The 8,999-nt window shown below is 51.6% G+C and overlaps 1 long non-coding RNA gene and 1 pseudogene across 1 annotated transcript; one reads left to right on the forward strand and one right to left on the reverse strand.

Moving 5' to 3' along the window:
• Positions 1–4,979: 4,979 nt before the first annotated feature.
• On the reverse strand, positions 4,980–6,260 carry LOC123157734 (protein ALTERED XYLOGLUCAN 4-like; annotated as a pseudogene).
• A 784-nt stretch (positions 6,261–7,044) lies between these two features.
• LOC123159716 (uncharacterized) lies at positions 7,045–8,690 on the forward strand. The gene is made up of 4 exons (XR_006479857.1): positions 7,045–7,595; positions 7,672–7,880; positions 7,975–8,444; positions 8,549–8,690. It is a non-coding gene; the product is annotated as an uncharacterized lncRNA (long non-coding RNA).
• Positions 8,691–8,999: the final 309 nt, after the last annotated feature.

Consider the following 8,999-nt stretch of genomic DNA (forward strand, 5'->3'; position numbering starts at 1 on the left):
GGCGCCTATGGTGACTTCGTAAATCTCAAGATGATATGCTGGCTCAGCCTATCGAAGGTGCTCATAAGTGTAGGGTATGCGTGTGTGCGTTTATAGGAATGAGTGTATGCGCACATATATGAGCACTTGATTATGTACTATGTTAAAAAAAGTAGTGCATGCACGTACACTCATGCATGCCATACCATGTCGTCTTGTTATGACTGCTATTTTATGTCTTTATATTTTAATCATGATATTTATGGGCATTGTAATAGAGAGAACAATTCAGTGGCTCATGAATTGGCTAGAATAACACACATCTGGGCATACAACAGCGGTCACTTCCTACACCCAGTGTGCTAGGGTTTCTCTTGCCTCCCGCCGGTGTCATCATCAGTCTACCTCATCTTTGTATTACCTTGTCAGTTGATGAATAGATCAAAAGTTTTTCTTTAAAAAGGATTTTTTTGGAAAAGGCTAGAATAGCTAGATGCCCTCCTTCGAGTATTTGGTTGGAATCACCTCCTGATGAGACCTTTGATTGTTAGCGACATAACTCTTTGTCGCGATTGAATAAAGGAGGATGATGTTTGTCAAAAAGAAAAAAAAAACAATTGTGTTGCATAGCTATTAATGCTCTTTGACTAATATATATGTCGCTATTATCCATGTCCATTCCGAATCAAAGTAAATATCCGATACATATTCTTATACATATCGGTATCGGCTAATATTTTATCAGCATTTGTCTGTGATAACATTTGTATTACATCATATTTATCCGATAACATTCGTATCACATTCATATTTGTTGTGAAAATATGAAAACAAAAGTGATAAGAGCACAACTCTATCCGTTTGTGCAAGTAGCTCTAGGAAGACGAAGGCCTCTCCAGCTGAAACGGTGCTGCTTAGAACCCTGGGCCTGGACTATGATGATCTGGCGGTCTCGGAAGATGCGCTAGGTCAGCTCCGTACAGTTTCGACTCACCACTCCCGGAGCCGCAGTTGAGGGCCATCGCGGCTATCTTCGGGAAGGCGATACCGGTCAACCTCGCGGAGGAGGCAGGGACGGCTGAACCGATCTTGGCGCAGTAGGCACGTGGGTGCCGGTGGTGTTGGAGGCATCTTGTTCCGATGTCGTTCAACGCGTTGGAATTAGTGTGTTGGAACGTTAGAGGCCTTAACAATCCGGCCAAAAGGAAGGCGCTTGGGGGTTTTGTGGATTCTACTCGTGCGGCGATTGTTTGTATCCTAGAAACTAAACTTGAGGTGGTGGAAACTTTTGTAATCTTGCAATGCATGGGACCGAACTATGGTGGTTTCACTTACTTACCGGCGTCGGACACTAGAGGCGGTATCTTTGTGGCATGGGACACCACACGGGTCCTCTTGTCAAACTATATCAACGACTCTCATAGCATTTCGGCGTACGTCTCGCCCAAGGAGGGAGAGCCATGGTGGCTCGCAATAGTTTATGGGCCTCAGGAAGATGAGCGCAAAATTAACTTCCTTAATGAGCTCTCAGAGCGTAGATCACTATGTCCAGGGCCATGCCTAGTCTTGGGAGATTTCAACCTCATCCTTTATGCAGCAGACAAAAACAACTCTAACTTGGACAAGAGAATGATGGGGAAGTTCAAACACTTTGTGGAGGATAACGCGCTCAAGGAGCTCTTCTTGCATGGACGCAAATTCACGTGGAGCAATGAAAGGGAGACGCCCACGCTCACAAAGATTGACCGTGCTTTTGTTTCCGTTGATTGGGAGCTAGATCACCCGAGTGCTTGCTGCAAGCTCTATCAACCGAGCACTCCGATCACTGCCCACTCCATCTTGCACTTGAGGAGCACATGCATGCCAGAAGGAGGTTCCGTTTTGAAAAGTTCTGGGTCAAAATGGATGGGTTTTTGGATGTAGTCAAGGAGGCCTGGGTCTGCGATCCGGATAACACCGACCCGTTCATGCGCTTAGACATCATGCTATGAAACACAGCCTGAGCGCTTGCTACTTGGGGGCAAAAGGAGATCGGGAACATAAAGCTGCAAATTGCTATTGCGAACATTGTCATCCCGCGGTTTGATTGCGCTCAGGAGAGCCATATCCTGACTGAGGAGGAGAGATGGCTTAGATGAACCCTAAAACAGCTTGTACTAGGGCTGGGATCCCTAGAGAGGACTATTGCGTGACAGAGGTCAAGAATTACATGGCTTCAAGATGGGGACGCTAACACGCAGTTGTTCCACCTGGTAGCGAATGGGAGACGTATGGAAAACTACATTCCTTCCTTGACCATGGATGGGTGCATCATCACAGATCAGAAAGGCAAGGAGGACGCCTTCTACAAAGCTTACAAGGATCTGCTAGGCAAGGATGGAGCCCGTGATTTCACTCTGGATTTGGAGGGGCTTGGTGTCACGGCCATTGATCTTTCGGACCACGACCGCGTGGTTCTTGGAAGATGAGATCTGGGCAGTTATCAAGGATTTGCCTTCGGACAAAGCACCTGGGCCGGACAGGTTCATTGGAATTTTCTTTCCAAAAGCATGGGAGATTATCAAGGTGGATCTAGTTGCTGCAATTCACAAGTTTTTCCTTGGCAATGGAAGGGGATTTGGAAGGCTTAATCAAGCTTTGATCACTCTGATACCGAAGACACCGGATGCATGCACGATATTCGACTTCCGACCTATTTGCCTTGTGCATAGTATGCCCAAGATAGCTTCCAAGCTGCTGACTGCCAGGCTAAGACCACGCATGGGAGAGCGTGTACAGACGAACCAGTCTGCATTCATTAAGGGCATATGCTTGCATGATAACTTTCTCTTGGTTTGGCAAATGGCGCGCACGATGCATAGGAGGAAAGCCAAGGGAGTGATGCTCAAGCTTGACATAACAAAAGCTTTTGATTCGCTGGCGTGACCGTTTCTGTTTGAGGTGTTAAGAGCCAAGGGCTTCTCGGAGCATTGGATCTCTTGGATCGCGATCTTCCTCACAACTGCCAGCTCGAGGGTTCTAGTGAATGGATGTGCAGGTGACAAGTTCATGCACGCTAAAGGACTGAGGCAAGGGGACTCGATATCTCCCTTGCTTTTTGTTATTTCCATGGACGTGCTCACGGCAATCATCTCCAAGGCGCATGAGGCACGAGTGCTTAGTACCATTAATGGCTGTAGTCCAATGCAGCTATTGTCCCTGTATGCTAATGATGTGGTGCTCTTCATAAAACTAACATGGCCAGACCTCATGTTCATTAAAGAAATCCTTGCTATATTCGGAGTGGCATCGGGGCTCAAAGTAAACTATTCCAAATATGCGGCAATCTTGATCAGAGCATAAAATGAGGATGAAGAGCTTGTTAAGTCTGCGCTGCCATGGAGAATCGACACCTTTCCATGCAAATACCTTGGGCTCCAGCTTAGCATCAGGCAATTGAAAAGATCAGAGTGGCAGCCGATTGTTGACATGGCTCTCCACATCCTGCCAGGATGGCAAAAGGGTCTCGTGATGAGGCCCGGGAGGCTCATTCTTGTCAATCAAGTAATGAGGGCGCGCGCTACGCACCACCTCATGATAGCGGAGGCACCTAAATGGGCTCTGGAGAGAGTTGACAAGGGTTGTCGGGCATTCTTCTGGGCCGGAACCGAGGCAGTGAATGGAGGCAAATGTGTCGTCTCCTGGACTAGGGTGTGCAGGCTTAAGCAATTGGGAGGTTTGGGTGTTATTGACCTGTCTAAGCACGACATCGCCTTAAGACTCAGATGGGAATGGCTACGGTGCACTAATGATTCCAGACTGTGGCAAGGCCTCGACTTGACCGCGGACAAAAAGGTGGACCAAACCTTTGGGAGCTTAGTCAAATGGAAAGTTGGTTCAGGAGGCAAGACCTTGTTCTGGAAAGACCGATGGATACATGAAGCAGCTATTAAAGATTTTGCACCCTTAGTCATGGCAAAGGTACAAACAGAAGTGGAAAACAAGACTTGTGAGAGATGCGATGTGCATGCATTCATGGATGGATGATGTCGTGGGAGAGCTATGCACTGAGGGCCTCGCCCAGTTCATCGGACTTTGGGAGATACTGTTGGAAGTCCATTTGGACGCTCAGGTCGAGAACTGCCCAATCTGGGCTTGGAACGCGTCTGGAGTCTAGACTGCATCATCTGCGTACAAGATGTTATGCGAGGGAGGAGTCAGATTCCATTGCTTCGAAGCAATATGGAAGGGTTGGGCACCGCTTGCGTCCAAGTTATTCATGTGGCTCGCGGTGCAATATCGTCTTTGGACATCGGACAGGAGAGCTAGGCACGGATTGCAAGACCAAGCATCAACATGTTACATGTGTGACCACGAGGAGGATACAGTTGACCACATTTTGCTGCAGTGCGTGTTCTCGCGGCAAGTGTGGTACCGCTGCATTACTAGGATGGGGTTGATGGCCGACCTTTGCCCAACCAACGACTCAAGATTGGTGCAGTGGTGGACGGATACGAGAAAGCGAATAGATAAGCAGTCTTGGAAAGGATTTGACACTTTCATGATGCTAATCTGTTGGACGATATGGAAGCAAAGGAATGCGAGGATCTTCGACAAGGGCACGATCAAGAACGAGTGGAATACGGTAGACTCAATATTTGATGAGCTGCGGACTTGGGCCAACGCAGGAGCTTTTGGAGGACAACCAGTCATAGAGTAGTCGCGTAGAGCTAGGGAGTGGTGTGGAGGCTTGGTTAGGATCGGTTTGTGACTCCTAACTAGCGGCATGTAATCTCTTGTACATATTTTCTCCCTTCTATAAAGTTAAGGTATGTCATCAGCGTACCTTAAGAAAAAAGTGAGAAGAGCTGGACGACATGGTTTCCAAACTAGTTTCGTCCACCATCCCAATCAGGTAGCATGCATGCCATGTGTATATTTCTTGATTGACACCTTTTTTACACTCATGCATGCCATGCATGTGTAAGTAAGCAATACCTCATCAGTTGATTTTGAGTGTCTCACTCGCGCTTCACGGCGAGGAGCCGGAGCAGAATCTCGTTGAAGGTGTCGACCGGTCCCGGGAGGCAGAAGTGGAGGCAGTCGCTCAGCAGCCGCTCGGGCACGCCGCGTGCGAAGGGGTCGCGATTCATGTACACGCCGGGGTGCCCGTCGGGCCGCATCGTCGCTAGCTTGGTCACGTCCAGCACCTCGACCCTGGTCGCCCCGCCGTCCCTGGCCGCCGCTGCGGCGGTCGTCTCTTCTCTGATGATGCTTCAAAGCTGGGCGTGCGTGGCGTCCACCTCCCTCTCCCCCTCCGTGTACGGCAGCTTCCTGGCGCACGTGGTGGGGTCGTCCCACGCCTTCTCGAAGTGCGCCGGCGAGAAGGTGGCCACGACCACGGCGCGCGCGCGGCCGGCCGAGGCGAGGCGCCGTATGGACGCCCGGATGGCCTCCCGGTACGGCGAGAGGAAGCCGATCCCGGTGTGGTTGAGCTCGGGGAGGAGGTGCGTGCCGAGCACGTCGCTGCCGTTGTAGTAGACGGTCGGCTTCCAGAACCAGTGGCCGGCGCTGACCACGGCCACGTCCATGGTGCCGGCGTCGGCGGACCAGCGGTCAGCGAGCGCGTCGAGGTGCACCGAGTTGTAGGGCAGGCTGTAGTTGTCGCACCTGCCCGTGGCCCGCGCCAGGAAGGGCGCCCAGTAGACGGACACCGTGACGTTGTGGGTGGGGAACGCCCAGCGCCAGAACTTACGCGTCCCGGGCTGCGGGTCGCGGTACACCAGGTGGTACGGGAAGGACGCGCCCAGGAGGCAGACCAGCGACTCGGCCTGGTTCCGCGCCATGGAATCGCCGACGAAGGCCACGTGCTCGCCGCGGACGGCGCCGAGGAACGCCGCGGCGTCGAAGCCCGGGAGCTGGCACCCGGGCGCCGCCGGCTGCCACCGCCAGTCGAGGTAGTCGGTGTCGGGGCGCCCGTTGCGGACGCAGTTCTCGCTGTCCTTGACGTTGCACTCGGTGCCGTTGTACCGCCGGGCGTGCCCCGCCGCCCGCACCCACTGCCCCTCCGAGTAGTCGCAGCTGGAAGTCGACCCTCTTCCTTTAGTGTAGGTGCTGGTGATGTACTGGAGCAGAGGCGAGAAGACGACATTTTCGCGTGCGGCGCGCGAGGAGCAGCAGAGGAGGTGGAGGAGAGCCAGGCAGAGCACGGCGGAGAAAAGCCAGGCCAAGGCGACTCTGCCATGGTGAGTCGACGACGGCTTCTGGCTGTGCTGGTGATGCAGTGGCTGGTACGCTCCCATGATCACAACTAGCTATCGCAACCACGGCCGAATCGTTCGGTGGAAGGTTGCTTCTAGGGGAGTTCTACCTTTCAGCTATGCCTCTAGGTATTACAAGTAGTCAGGAACTCATGGTGGGTGGCTTTGTACGGAGTAGTGCGATAGCGGTTCCCGATTTCAGCTGCCAATGCAAACAATTTGTTTGACGATAATGTACTACTGTACACGTGAAGAGCTAGGTACTCAGTTGCAGCTTGCATATGTGCACTGGCCGCGCCGACGTGCGTTCGGTTGCGGTCAGACGTGAGCTTACCGGAACCTTAATGGTTCTTGAGATTTGGGCAAAGAGAGACTGAATCCATGCAAGTGGCAATTGTCAATGGCTCTTTTGCTGAACGTACGTGCTTAGATAACAGGGTTATATCGATGGATAGTCCTGTGGCAGGAGGATCCAGCGTGGGTTGCAGATCTCCATGCAATCGAGCGCGGGGCGCGCACTTGGCCATCCCCTTGTTAGAGTCCAGACCAAAATGGAGCTCTCCCGTGCGTTTGGATTTTCAGCCGTCGGATTAGCTTTCCAAACTGATCGGGGCCGTCGGATTTTCGTCCAGAGCGATCCTGGCCGTCGGATCTTCGTCTGCATCGATCCCGCCCGTCGGATCGAACAAAACACTGTTGTGTGGTGCCACCGCCTGTAAATCTCATGCCCCACCGAGGGTATTCTCGTCTTTTCGCATCACAGGAGAGGGGGTCGATAGGGCGCCGACAGCGTCGTCCTCTCCTCATCTCCTCACTTCCCCCCGCTCCTCATTCCCCTAACCCTAGCCCATTCTCCACGTCGCCGCCACCTCCCGTCCCCTGGCGTCGCCACCATGCCCACTCGCCGTCGCTCCTTCCCCTCCTCCCCGCCCTCTCGCTGCTCAGCAAGAGGAGCACGGCATGCCGCTGGCCCTCATGCACCGCCTCCCTCCTCCTCTCCTCCTCCGCGTCGGGGCCGGCTAGGGTTCGCGCTCTCTCTCTCTCCCTCAGGTCTCTCTCCCGCCGCCGCCACGCTCCCTCTCTCCGGCCTGAGCCTCCAACTCTACTATGTCCTGACCAGGATGATTTCATCAAAGAGTGGAGCGGGGAGCCGGAGAGCGAGCCTCTCCTTTTAGTGCCGCTGTCGATGTCGCTGTCGAGGGTTCTCGCGCGCGTGGCGGGGGTTCATTCTAATTCGGCCCTGCTCTGCTCTGGCGGCCGGGTTTAATTCGGCGGCGGCGGTGGCATCAGGTGGCGCTGAAGTAGGAGGTAGATTGTGGTGGCGTTCAGGGACTCGCTCAAGGTGCTCGAGGTTGACATCCAGCATGCGAACACCCTGTGAGTCCTCTCCCTCCCTCACTCCCTCAGTCCACCGCCCAAAATTAAAGAATCCCCTTTCCTCAATTTCGTCCAGGTTTGGAGCGTGTGTTGTTCACCATGTCGTGAATTCATCTCTGGCGGTCTGCCACAGGCCTTCCGAGTGCTCGAGGGACTACGACAGGGCGTGCCTGCAGATGCGCATGTCCTACAGCCCCGCCATGCGCATCTTCCTCTTCCTCATGAAGTGGACCAACTGCAGCCTCGCCGGCACGGTCGGCCTCCTCAGGATACTCTTGTCCATCTGTCAGTCTGTGTGCCCATGTCTGTGGTTTCGTTCCATAATTTGTGTCATACTAATTGCAGAGATATTGAGCCTCTGCTTCCGTTGTTTCTGCAGGTTTATGTGGACGGCACCACCACAATGTCCACCCATGACAGGAAGGCCAGCATCAGGGAGATAAACGCTTTGTACATAACTGAAAACAATAGCATGTATCAAATTTTCTATTTCCCTGGTTTTCAATTTGTTTCATGCTTCCATCTCTTTAGCTCAGTACCATTACTATCTTGAAGATGAGTTTTTCTTATCCAATGGAAGATGGATTTAAGATAGAAATGTGCATTTAACCATTTATCGTGTTTCTTACTTGAAATGTTATGCATAATACTTTTCTCTTGTCGTAAGACTTTTTTTTACTTCTTGCCAATTGGTTTGGTGTTTTGTAGTCATGCATCATCTTTTGGTGTTTTGTTTGTTTGGTGATGTGGGTGAGTTGATTTCTACCTGATTTGTTCCTTGCCATCCTGATCTGTGTAGCGTTAAGCATTTGAATGGAGCACATATAGGCATGCCCCAGTTCATTTTAGGTGAGTGTGGATCTTACATTGTTCTGTTTTTACTAGATGTTTATTCGCCTGTTGTGATGGCATATCTGATTGTTTATATTGTTTGACATGTATTCCGTGCACAGAGTCACTTGGTTGTTTGATGCGTTCGTGCTCGTCGGCGGGACGGTGCAAGGCGCAACTCCGACGCGGTTCCTCGCCGGTTGGACGGCATTCAGGCGCAACCCCGGCGCGCACTGAGTACTGCCTTGGCTATAACCTCCCTCGGGGAGCTCCATCTTCCCAGATTTGACCGAGCGAATTTGGGTTCTGCCTCTCCAGGATTAGAACTGTAGTTATTTCCTGTCATGTAATACTGTTTTCCATCATATTTATTTATTTATATCTTGAATAGGGGAATTATAAGAATGCAAATCAATAAGAGTTGTTCATATTTTGCTAGCAAGTGCATGCTATTATTATTACGGTGGAGTACCGATTGCTGAAATATGTCTTCGACGTCTATTTTAATTTTTTGTTTCAAGGTAGGAGACTGATATGAACTGCCAATGTTTTAATAGAAATTCAGTTCATATG

This window comes from Triticum aestivum, chromosome 7B, assembly GCF_018294505.1.
Source record: "Triticum aestivum cultivar Chinese Spring chromosome 7B, IWGSC CS RefSeq v2.1, whole genome shotgun sequence".
NCBI classification, from domain to species: domain Eukaryota; kingdom Viridiplantae; phylum Streptophyta; class Magnoliopsida; order Poales; family Poaceae; genus Triticum; species Triticum aestivum.